This window comes from Schistocerca americana, chromosome 3 (genome assembly GCF_021461395.2).
Source record: "Schistocerca americana isolate TAMUIC-IGC-003095 chromosome 3, iqSchAmer2.1, whole genome shotgun sequence".
NCBI lineage: Eukaryota > Metazoa > Arthropoda > Insecta > Orthoptera > Acrididae > Schistocerca > Schistocerca americana.
The window spans coordinates 163,936,499-163,950,353 of NC_060121.1; positions in this window are offsets into that span (position 1 = coordinate 163,936,499).

A 13,855-nucleotide genomic window follows, 5' to 3' on the forward strand; every position below is an offset into this window, starting at 1 on the left:
ACCACACGTCAACGTACAAAATATTATGTAGGCGTGGATCAAGTAAGCTGTTAATAGTTCACACAGCAATTAATGTAGTATAACGTTGTGCCGCGCTACCCACCACTAATTAAATAACGAGCAACGGACTATGAAATTCATTCTCTGCAAATGATGTATTTTCCACCATTTCAAGTCCAGTGTAAAGTGTAACATCCCGTATGCTTTGCGGCTTCCATCGTGAGTAGAAATTATGAAGTAAATTTTTCATAAAATGCTAAAGTATTAATTTAATAAGTAATACAGATCAGAGTTAACTTAAATTCACCCACAAGGATGAAATGTAGGCTTGCATCTCTGCTTACTATCTCCTGTATTCCCTTCTTTAGAAGCAAACGATACGTATCCAATTTTTCGAAGAAGTGGTTCGATTCCGCCATTAAACAGAAGTGCACGCAAATGGTAAAATTAATTACAAAGGATAAGTTCTGAACTGTTAAAAAGTTAAATTTCGCATACTGAAAACTAATCTGCGAGCCGCGGAAAGAATAAGAATGCTAAATAAAACATTTTACAAACGGTTGTAGTCTCATTTAAAGTTGCATTCCCCGATCCCATTTCAACTCTGCATTCAGATAATTTTCCATAAGATCTGGTTCACATTTAACTGCTTTTCCTGCGGCGTAAGGATCGTAAATTAGAAAATCAATCAGAAATGACAATGTTAAGCCATTTGCATGCAGTAGATTCCGAAACCGTATACTGCTGAGACATATTCTACTCCAAATTACGCAGTTACGTAGTGATTGTCTAGGCCGTCTAGTTCTGACTATTGTGAATTTCCTGGTAACAGAAGTTCTTCATCTACAAAGAGAAATTATTGGTATTCTATGGTCGAAAATATCTTTGACGTCAGTGCTCCACGCCAGCCGTCAATACAACTGTTAATAATACACGTTGTCCCTCTCAATGATCTCTACCTAAACGCTGTTTCGAACATATACTGTCATAGCGCGCTGGCCAACCATCCTCGTATTTAGATTCTTTTCTGCATATAATACGACGGTCACGAAATACCACTAAAAGTAAATGTAACTCCATTAATTCGTCCACATACAATAAAATATCGAATGGATGCCATTAAATAAACACTCAAGTACACAGAATAAAGAATAAATCGTGCAACAAAAATCATTGAGACATCTTTCAGTAAGGCCTATATAGTAACGTTAAACATTTAGTATTTTATCCTTTTTCAGAAAATGTAGTATTTGTTGAAATAACCAGCAACCAGCTACACAAAAGAAATTTTGTTTCCTTAACCAGTTTCACACACTTAGTGCCCTTCTTCACAAGGCTGTACAGAAAAAAATACCATAAATAAGTGGAAGTTAGATAATAATATTAAAACTAAAGGACGAAAAGATTAAAAATTTGAAGACAAAAAATGGTACATACCGTCGCATTATTTGCGAGTGTCAAAAGATGCATGCAGCATATGGGTGTGGCCATAGAAAAAATACAAGAAAAATACATAATACAATAACAATTCCATTAATGCTAAAAGAGCTCTTAAATGCTTACATGTGGTTCATACTCCTGTACAAAAATGGAATAACGAAGCCAAACAACAAGTGCAGACATCATGCCAGAACTCGAGCTAATCAACTAATAACTTGCATATCGTGAGCTTGGTCCCATGGTGAGGGTAAAAGCGAGAGAAAAGTAATAAAACAAAACCTTACACAACTATAGTAGTTATGAAACATAAAATAAAATGTAAGTGCTCATAAGCAGCATAATACGTAATACATAGAAACCTACTGATAATTAAAATAAGTAAACAGCAATGGAAAGCGGCGCTATGGATAGGATATTTGGGAACCAATCTCCAAACAGCTGTAGTGAGGTCAGTAGCAAGCCAGCAGGGAACTTGCACATTAAGGGAGCCGGAAACTAACTGACGTAAGCGGAGAGACAATTCTCAATCACTGACTAATGTTAAGTGTAGTAAAGTGTTTATAGAGGAAAGCAAGCGGGGGCACACTTGTATCATAGTGCAACATGTAGTACTGATATGTACACACATCAAAAAAAGTTATGCATCATCCCGGTTCCCAGAACTCCTGAAGATAGACGTTGACTATGGATGTTGTATCACAGACACAGTCCCTTTGACCGTTCAGAGATGTCACTAAACTCCCCAAAAGTTGTAAACAACCATGCATGAGCAGCGCTTATTAGGCGAAGAGGATCCGACAGCCGATGTTCCAGTCATTCCACCAGGTAGGAGGTACACGGCTCGTGTTGTCTGTAGTTCAACCATTCCAAGACGGTTAATACCGCAGTTCAATCGAGTCCGCATTGTTACTTTGTGCCACGAAGGGCTCTCAACAAGGGTAGTGTCCAGGCGTCTTGGACTGAACTAAAGCGATGTTGTTCGGACATGGAGGAGATACAGAGAGACAGGAACTGTCGATCATGCCTCGCTCAGGCCGCGCAAGGGTTATTACTGCAGTGAATGACCGCTACCTACAGATTATGGCTCGGAGGAACCCTGACAGCAACGCCACCATGTTCAATAATGCTTCTCGTGCAGCCGCTGGACGTCGTGTTAAGACTCAAACTGCGCGCAGTAGGCTGCATGATGCGCAACTTAACTCCCGACGTCCATGGCGAGGTCCATCTTTGCAACCACGACACCATGCTGCGCAGTACAGATAGGCCCAACAACATGCCGGATGGACCGCTCAGGATTGGCGCCACGTTCTCTTCACCGATAAGTGTCGCATATACCGTCAGCCAGACTATCGTCGGAGACGTTTTTGGAGGACACCCGGTCAGGCTGAACGCCTTAGACACTGTCCATCGAGAGCAGCAAGGTGGAGGTTCCCTGCTGTTTTGGGGTGGCATTATGTAGGGCCGACGTACGTCGCTGGTCGTCATGGAAGGCGCCGTAACGGCTGTACGTTACGTGAATGCCATCCTCCGATCGATAGTGCAACCATATCGACAGCATATTAACGAGGCATTCGTGTTCATGGACGACAATTCGCGCCCCCATCTTGCACATCTTATAAATGGCTTCCTTCTGCATAACGATATCGGTCGAATGGAGTGGCCATCACGTTCTCCATATATCAACCCTACCGAACATGCCTGGGATAGATTGTAAAGGGCTGTTTGTGAACGAATGACCCACCAACCACTCTGAGGAATCTACACCGAACGCCGTTGAGGAGTGGGAAAATCTGGACCAACAAAGCCTTGATGAACTTGTGGATGGTATACCACGACGAATACAGGCATGCGTCAATGCAAGGGGACGTGCTATTGGGTGTTAGAGGTACCGGTGTGTACAGCAATCTGGACCAACACCTCTGAAGGTCACGCTGTATGGTGGTACAACATGCAATGTGTGGTTTCATGAACAATAAGAATGCGGAAATGATGTTTATGTTGATCTCTGTTCCAATTTTCTGTACAGGCTCTGGAACTCTTGGAACCGAGTTGATGCAGAACTTTTTTTAAGTGTGTATATGGGTCGCAAGTACGATTCGTGAAAGAATTGTAACGAGAGGCATTCATCAAATTTTATGGTCACGTAAGTTTTAGAACACATCGCGGGACTTGTGTAAAACCTCAATGACGTAGTAGGAGGAAAGAAAGCCACGCGCACACGGGGCGAGATGTACCAAGAACAAGAAACAATATCTGGAGTAAATGGAGAAACAGTTCCTAGTGAGTAGCTAAAATGAAGAGTCAAATGTAACCATAGGAATAAGAAAACGTGGGCATCATTGTAAACTTTTTTACAGTAGAATGACTAGTTCGGGAATGTATACAAAGTTCTAAATACGGTTCGTGAAATAAATATAAGTAGCAACATACATACAACTAATGCGAATTATGATTATTTAAAAAAATATATATTGCAAGCTACATGCAGAAAAACTATACAGTTTGATTTTATAACAACACAGTACTGTGCAATGTTTGGGGCTTAGAAAAATAGGAGCAAAAAAAAATGTTACATAACATTTGAAATACATAATGATACTATAGTCTTTTCCTCTAAGATTCAACAACAATTTATTGTATTTGATACAATTACGTTGTAGATACAGTTTACCGTGAGGTATTTGAAAACTGTACCCTTGAACACCGTCACCTTCTTAATTACTCTCCTGTAATTAGAGCACTTGTTTAGCGTCTAATATCCAAGATGTTTTCTTGGTTTTATGTAATGATCTATTTTATTCTTATTAAACGGAATTTGTTGCGTGTCCCTGTGTCGTATGGTTTGAGACAAGATTTGGTTATTAAACGATTTTCATTATATTTTACTTGAACCACACTGTTTAGAACGTAGAGTCAAGCAAAGAAAATGAACTCAGTTGAACAAGTAATTGTTTGGAGGGTGTTAATATGGCACAGCTTTTAAGTATTCTTACAGTCTGATTCTTTGCCCAATGTGCATATTACATTGAATGTTCCAGATTCCTGGAGAAGTAGAAAACGAACTATTCAAAACATAACGTAACAAACGACGACAGCTCTGCAGTACCATTTCAAAACTCTAATGTGATCATAAAATCGACCGTTTTATTTCACTTGCTTTGCTCATGCTAGGTGGTTATAATTAAAGTGCAGCTACTACCCGAGATTCAGTGAAGGCTGTAATTATCGTATGGCAGTGAAACATGATAGATAAGCTAATGAGTTAATGCGGAACCGATTTACACTCTAAAAAATTAGTTTCAATTTTGGCCACCAGGTGCAAATCTGGTGCTGTACAGCATCTCGTTGATGTTTCCAGTGCTCATACTGAACAAACTGCAAGCGACGGTATGCAATAAAATCACCATTATGCCTTTCTCACTTGTTTGATCTTTTCTGCCCTCGTCACGTTCCTAAGCCATTACATAAGGATACATTTCTATAAGAATTTCTTGGGTTCACAGCCCAGATTTGCATGTGGTTTCCAAAACTGAAACTCATATTTCTTCCAGCGTAAATCAGTTCCTTATTAACGCATTAGAATATCTACCAAGCTTGGCTGTCATGTTATAATTACAGCCGATAAAGGACATCTGAGAGCAACTGCACCTTGATTATAACTACCCAGTAGAGTTGTGGCGATTCGTGAATGAGTCGTTCATTTGAACGACTCTAAACAAAGAGTCGTAAGAATCGAATCGTGATACGGACGAATCGTCGTTCAAAAGAATCGTAAGAACGATTGCGTGTTTCCGAGTCGTGACGATTCCAAGTTCCAACGATTCATCGATTCTTAGTACGCTATGCTTCGAAGGCAACTTCCGAATCGTGCCGAATGATTACGACCGCCAGGTGGCAGTCAAGTGAAGGATGCGTGTGAACAAAGGAAGCTCGGAACGAACAAACGAAGTTCGTGGGACGTAATATTACTCGTGAAAACCAAGCTGACATTTGGCGGTGGCTGACGGGAACGAGCGTAAAGGCATTTCCCATTTACTATCCCTATATAGTGCACATGGGCGGATTCATATCATCCTACGTTTTTCTGTGCTCTTTCCAATTCCACAGCACCTTATATTTCACAATAAAGCAACTGTCAGCCTTCACACACTGCAAATGTAGCTTAACTTTTTGTTTCGTCGAAATACAAAGCATAGGTATTTTGCTTTTAATTTGTCTGAGAACTTGCTTCTGCCACTACTATTTATGTGAGAAGACGACATACTTCTAAAGTGTAGGATACAATCGCATACAGCGACATTACTTCACTGCTAATTTGCTAATTCTGTTAGTTCCACAAGTGCCGCCACTAAATGGCTGTCGCACTAGACCAATATTACAGAGCGAATGTAAGCTCTCTAACCAATACCTTTCTTGACGGATCGCCGTTTAATACCGTCTTTAAAATTCTAGTTTTCGAATGTTACCGTGTTCAGATTCATATTAAATGTTAGTGAAGTAACGTCGCGGTATACGATTGAATCCTATTGTTTAGAAGTATGTCGTCTTCTTACGTAAATAGCAGTGACAGCGGCAAGTTCTCAGACAAATTAAAAGCAAAATACCTATACTTTGTATTTAGAAGAAATGAAAGTTAAGCTAAATTTGCTGTGTGGGAGGGCTGTTAGCTGCGTTATGAATTACAAGGGTGATGTGGACTTGGAAAGACATTTAGCACAGGAAAACTTAGGATGATATGAGGCAAACCACGTCTGCCTCACTGCTAGATTTTGTTACTATAAGACAGAGGTCTGTAGTTAAATACGTTCAAGCCACACAACCAAACTGGCATACCACGTAATTTTGCACCATCTTCCGCACAAATCGACGCCTCTTTTCTGGCATACTGAAATAAAACAATAGATGCAATCAAATCAAACGTGACCTTTCAACAATTAAGGCATTACACGTATAAATCGAGACTCACACTTGCAACGTCATTTGCATGTTTACTCATAAATAAACTATTTTTGGCATATCTCATCATCACACAGTTCGATTCTAACCCCATTGACAATTTTAGACATGTCCTGCCATCTGTGAGTAAGATGTAGAAATTTTTGCATTCCATAAGAATCGTGCCATCGAAGACTAGAATGAATCGTGGAAGAATCGTGAACGAATCGTAGTAATCGATTCGCAATGTGAGATTGAATCGTAGGAATCGAATCGGGAAAAAGAATCGTGTTGCCCAACTCTACTACCCAGTATACTACACAGGGGCCCAAAATAACGCTATGAGATGCAGCTCATATAAATTAATTGGGCGCTATATTATACAAAGCTTCAACAACTTTTAATTTGCAGACTCATATCACGTAAACAAAGCATGCGCCTCTTGAACAAAGTTGGCGTTATTAGCTCGGATATGCCATTACTGATCATAAAAAATACAATATTTCTGAAAACGTACTCAGTATGTATGAGGACCAAAGTGGCTGACGTTCGACGGACCAGCATTTAGCAGCGTTATATTCTTGCGCAGGGAGAGAAAGGCCTGCGCGAATCTTCATGTTGAGTGGCCGTACGTGGTGATAAGACAATTTTATCAGTTTGTGCCTGTGTAGTTCTTTTGAGCCAGAGTGGCTGAGAAAGCGCAGTTCATGTTACCTTTATGCATTACAAGTATTGTGCAACAACAGCAATAATATATATAGGTGTATCAAAGACAAACAATCAGAAAAATTTACACACTTTAATGACTGCTAGATCCTTGATTACAAAAGTGCGGAACGCTTCCTAGTTCTGTGATATAATTGTGTTCTAGAAATGAAAAACTAATAAATTAATGGTCACATTACGAACCACTTTAAGGAATTTTCGTGACGTGCTAGTTGCGCGAACATAAACGATTCTCGTTGAACAACTTTTGACCTGATCAAAGCTTCATATCGTCTCAAAAGTAACGACTATCATCACTTCATCCTCGCGGCTACAACTAGGACGTTTCGTCTAATTTCTCCGTAATCGGTCACCTGAAACTAATGCCGTAGCCTTGTTTTAGAGATCTTTTAGCTATAAGACGCTCCTCGGTGTTAACAAAGAATTCGGTCGAAATGAACAAGTCGGAAGTGCCTGTGCTTAAAACTTCAGAGATGAGCTCTGCCAATTACTGCTGTGTTTGGATACGCTTTTCACGGGAGCAACGAAATGTTGCGTGCTTGTCTCGATGTTAGGGTAGCTGTTCCTGTTTCATCCTCCCAGGCATGTCATATGTTACTTTCTCGTTCAGCGCCACAAAGAAACCTACGTGTATCTCACATCAGATAAAATAAATCATTTACAAAATAAAAATAAAAGGAAGCTCCTCTACTGCACGTATGTTCTCAATTCAGCCCAATACTGCACCTGGGAAACTGCGTACGCAAGTTACATCTCTGCCCAGTCAGAACACGTCGCTCTCCATACACTGAAAATTCCACAGTCACATAAGGGGTCGTCTTGCAGGGCCGACACTGTTACCTGCTTCCTGCAGCGAACCAATTCCTTCCCATTCATTTCAGTATGACCCATATGTTCAAACTGAGCCTCCTCTCTTGTCTATCAAGTGGTCTATGGTTGCCCACCAGACCATCTGAGATTTTGTTCAAATTTTGGTTCCATGTTTCCAAAAGGACCAAAGCAAGATGTACAAATTTCTAGCTAGCAAATTTTATTACTTTATGAGTCGAAACCTCTAAGTGAAAGGCGACGGCATGTCATCATCTTCTCCTCACTCCATCGATATGACTGTCACCTGTTCCGGATTCAAAACATATCCCACCATTGTTCCTGGATATCTACTTCCCGTAGGCCCGTAGTACAACACTCTTCTTGGACACTTCTCCTTTGGCATTCTCTCAACACGCTGTTTTCAATCATTCCTATAGTTTGCAATTTTTAGATCCAAAGAATTTATTTCTAGTTCTTCCCACAGTTATTCATTATCAGTTTTGCCTGAAACGGTAATTCTTTTACTATTATTAAGAATCTCATTTCGACAGCTTGTACCTTGTTTTTATCGACGTTTGTAAACTTCCATGTTTCAGATCAATAGAAAAAAAGCAGGCAAAGCCAGTAATACGTTGAACTTTACTAGCGTTATTTCTGGTTTTAATTTTCAGGCTTCTGTTTATTGTACCACATATTTGCTGGAACATGGATAACACGTATCTCATATCCTTTTTATAACAGACATATTTTCCTAAGTAACTATAACACGTGACTTATTATTTGATTACAATTTTGGTTGTTCAGATGTGTGTGAATTCCTAAGGGATCAAACTGCTGAGGTAATCGGTCCTTAGACTCACACACTACTTAAACTAACTTATGTTAAGAACAACACACACACCCATGCCCAAGGGAGGACTCGAAGCCGGCCGGGGTGGCCGAGCGGTTCTAGGCGCTACAGTCTGGAACCGCGCGACCGCTACGGTCGCAGGTTCGAATCCTGCCCCGGGTAATGGATGTGTGTGATGTCCTAAGGTTAGTTAGGTTCAAGTAGTCCTAAGTTCTAGGGGAATGATGACCTCAGAAGTTAAGTCCCATAGTGCTCAGAGCCATTTGAACCATTTTTGTGGACTCGAACCTCCGGCGGAAGGGGTCGCCCAATCCGTGACATGGCGCCTCAAACCGCACGACCACTCCACGCGGCCACAATTTTGGTTCCATTTATCTTTGTAGGATATTTTTTTGTTTCCTTTATGGACATTTTATAACTATCAGTCTCATTTAAATTGTGTTACATATATACCGCTCATTCCAACTCTTATTCAGTCTTACTTACAATACCTCCCCATGAACCATGGACCTTGCCGTTGGTGGGGAGGCTTGCGTGCCTCAGCGATACATGTGGCCGTACGGTAGGGGTATCTGTTGAGAGGCCAGACAAACGTGTAGTTCCTGAAGAGGGGCAGCAGCCTTTTCAGTAGTTGCAGAGGCAACAGTCTGGATGATTGACTGATCTGGCCTTGTAACAATAACCAAAACGGCCTTGGCTGTGCTGGTACTGCGAACGGCTGAAAGCAAGGGCAAACTACAGCCGTAATTTTTCCCGAGGGCATGCAGCCTTACTATGGTTAAATGATAATTGCGTCCTCTTGGGTAAAATATTCCGGAGGTAAAATAGTCCCCCATTCGGATCTCCGGGCGGGGACTACTCAAGAGGACGTCGTTATCAGGAGAAAGAAAACTGGCGTTCTACGGGTCGGAGCGTGGAATGACAGATGCCTTAATCGAGCAGGTAGATTAGAAAATTTAAAAAGGGAAATCGATAGATTAAAGTTAGATATAGTGGGAATTAGTGAAGTTCGGTGGCAGGAGGAACAAGACTTTTGCTCAGGTGAATACAGGGTTATAAATACAACATCAAGTAGGGGTAATGCAGGAGTAGGTTTAATAATGAATAAAAAAAATAGGCGTGCGGGTAAGCTACTACAAACAGCATAGTGATCGCATTATTGTGGCCAAGATAGACACGAAGCCCACGCCTACTACAGTAGTACAAGTTTATATGCCAACTAGCTCTGCAGATGGTGAAGAAATGTATGATGAGATAAAAGAAATTATTCAGGTAGTGAAGGGAGACGAAAATTTAATAGTCATGGGTGACTGGAATTCGAGTGTAGGGAAAGGGAGAGAAGCAAACATAGTAGGTGAATATGGATTGGGGCTAAGAAATGAAAGAGGAAGTCGCTTGGTAGAGTTTTGCACAGAGCATAACTTAATCATAGCTAACACTTGGTTCAAGAATCATGAAAGAAGGTTGTATACATGGAAGAATCCTGGAGATACTAGAAGGTATCAGATAGATTATATAATGGTAAGACAGAGATTTAGGAACCAGGTTTTAAATTGTAAGACATTTCCAGGGGCAGATGTGGACTCTGACCACAATCTATTGGTTATGAACTGTAGATTAAAATTGAAGAAACTGCAAAAAGGTGGGAATTTAAGGAGATGGGACCTGGATAAACTGACTAAACCAGAGGTTGTACAGAGTTTCAGGGAGAGCATAAGCGAACAATTGACAGGAATGGGGGAAAGAAATACAGTAGAAGAAGAATGGGTAGCTCTGAGGGATGAAGTAGTGAAGGCAGCAGTGGATCAAGTAGGAAAAAGACGAGGGCTAGTAGAAATCCTTGGGTAACAGAAGAAATATTGAATTTAATTGATGAAAGGAGAAAATATAAAAATGCAGTAATTGAAGCAGGCAAAAAGGAATACAAACGTCTCAAAAATGAGATCGACAGGAAGTGCAAAATGGCTAAGCAGGGATGGCTAGAGGACAAATGTAAGGATGTAGAGGCTTATCTCACTAGGGCTAAGATAGATACTGCCTACAGGAAAATTAAAGAGACCTTTGGAGAAAAGAGAACCACTTGTACGAATATCAAGAGCTCAGATGGAAACCCAGTTCTAACCAAAGAAGGGAAAGCAGAAAGATGGAAGGAGTATATAGAGGGTCTATACAAGGGCGATGTACTTGAGGACAATATTATAGAAATGGAAGAGAATGTAGATGAAGATGAAATGGGAGATACGATACTGCGTGAAGAGTCTGACAGAGCACTGAAAGACCTGAGTCGAAACAAGGCCCTGGGAGTGCACAACATTCCATTAGAACTACTGACGACCTTGGGAGAGCCAGTCCTGGCAAAACTCTACCATCTGGTGAGCAAGATGTATGAGACAGGTGAAGTACCTCAGACTTCAAGAAGAATATAATAATTCCAATCCCAAAGAAAGCAGGCGTTGACAGATGTGAAATTTACCGAACTATCAGTTTAATAAGTCACAGCTGCAAAACACTAACGCGAATTTTTTACTGACGAATGGAAAAACTGGTAGAAGCCGACCTCGGGGAAGATCATTTTTGATTCCGTAGAAATACTGGAACACGTGAGGCAATACTGACCTTACGACTTATCTTAGAAGAAAGGTTAAGGAAAGGTAAACCTACGTTTCTAGCATTTGTAGACTTAGAGAAAGCTTTTGACAATGTTGACTGGAATACTCTCTTCCCAATTCTAAAGGTGGCAGGGGTAAAATACAGGGAGCGAAATGCTATTTAAAAATTGTACAGAAACCAGATGACAGTTATAAGAGTCGAGGGGCATGAAAGGGAAGCAGTGGTTGGGAAGGGAGTGAGACAGGGTTGTAGCCTCTCCCCGGTGTTATTCAATCTGTATATTGAGCAAGCAGTAAAGGAAACAAAAGAAAAATTCGGAATAGGTATTAAAATCCATGGAATGGAAATAAAAACTTTGAAGTTCGCCGATGACATTGTAATTCTGTCAGAGACAGCAAAGGACTTGGAAGAGCAGTTGAACGGAATGGACAGTGTCTTGAAAGGAGGATATATGATGAACATCAACAAAAGCAAAACGAGGATAATGGAATGTAGTCACATTAAGTCGGGTGATCCTGAGGGAATTAGATTAGGAAATGAGACACTTAAAGTAGTAAAGAAGTTTTGCTATTTGGGGAGCAAAATGACTGATGATGGTCGAAGTAGAGAGGATATAAAATGTAGACTTGCAATGGCAAGGAAAGCGTTTCTGAAGAATAGAAATTTGTTAACATCGAATATAGATTTAAGTGTCAGGAAGTCGTTTCTGAAAGTATTTGTATGGAGTGTAGCCATGTATGGATGTGAAACATGGACGATAACTAGTTTGGACAAGAAGAGAATAGAAGCTTTCGAAATGTGGTGCTACAGAAGAATGCTCAAGGTTAGAAGGGTAGATCACGTAACTAATGCGGAGATACTGAATAGGATTGGAGAGAAGAGAAGTTTGTGGCACAACTTGACTAGAAGAAGGGATCGGTTGGTAGGACATGTTCTGAGGCATCAAGGGATCACCAATTTAGTATTGGAGGGCAGCGTGGAGGGTAAAAATCGTAGAGGGAGACCAAGAGATGAATACACTAAGCAGATTCAGAAGGATGTAGGTTGCAGTAGGTACTGGTAGATGAAGAAGCTTGCACAGGATAGAGTAGCATGGAGAGCTGCATCAAACCAGTCTCAGGACTGAAGACCACAACAACAACAACAGTGGATATGTAATGTCGATTATGTTTTAATGATAAATTGTCTGTTTGATCCTAAACTTTGAGCTTCCTGTTAGAATGGTGCACCTACAGAATTTTAAACCTGATATCTTGCGTAAAGGTAACTGTTGGTGACAAAATTCAACTGTGAGAATGTAGCGCAAAAACTAAACTGCGAGAATTCTCAGAAAATCCACTATCACAAAATCTATGAACTTTGATGAAAAACTGATCTTTGGAACTAAAGTTGGACCCTGTGAAAGTTTGTTAAAAAAATAATCTGTTTTCACACTATTTGGTTTACCTAGGTCGCATTGGATAATGCTGTGCAAACTGTTCTCATAGCTACAGCGTGACCAAAATCTAACTAATCAAACTACTCGTTCAAAGGTTCAAACATTGCCGTCATTTTTGGTTCATAATTTCTGATAATAGTTCTACATAAATTGAAAATTAATTGAATCTTGTGATGGGGACAGTGAGTCTGGGTTAAATGAACTCACTTCATTTTACTCAATAACATTCAATGAATCTTCAATAACAGTTAAGCTTTCCCTGAAATCACGTAACTTTAATCTAAGAATTACAAAAATTAAACTTCAAATGTGTACCATTTCCTTACACAAAATTCCAAAGTCTCTAATTCTTAAATCCATTTCCCTCACAATGATCGATAAATCTAAAAAAAAAAAAAAAAAAAAAAAAAAAAAAAAGCGTGATGTCTGACGAACAAAGAATGCTGCATTATCAAACCGCTCCTGCAAATAAAACAAACTTAATCATTATCTGTAATCCATTCTTCACAAAGAGCATAGTCATATCAGTGTAATAATCAGTTCTTTTTCGCTCCACAATAAATTTTCCATTAATCCGTAACATAAATCCCAAAACCCTCCACTGCTTGCTGCTTACTGCAGCTACATGAAAACTCGACTGTTCACATCTAACACTAAAGCTCAACTGTCTGTCTCCTCTCCTCTCCTAGCGACCAGCAGATAAATCTGGCGCGTATCTTGGCAGAGCAAAGATCACCTCTAACTCACTTCTGCGCAGCGCAGCTTCATTGTCTAGGCTGCACGCGCATGTCTAAACAATTCAGACCTTACAGTGCGGTTCCAGACGCCCAGAACAAGAAAATACACTATTAAAATTTAAACACACATCTTTTATTATCTTTGGGCTCTCTGGCCAATCTTTGGATGAGATTTTCTAATTAACACATAGTAGACAACAAAATGTACTAATGAAGTTAAAACACGAAGTAAGTAAGTAGAAATAAAGAAATGATGACCGTAATATCATAAAAAGATAACACGATTCACAGTATTTACAAATTGTTTTC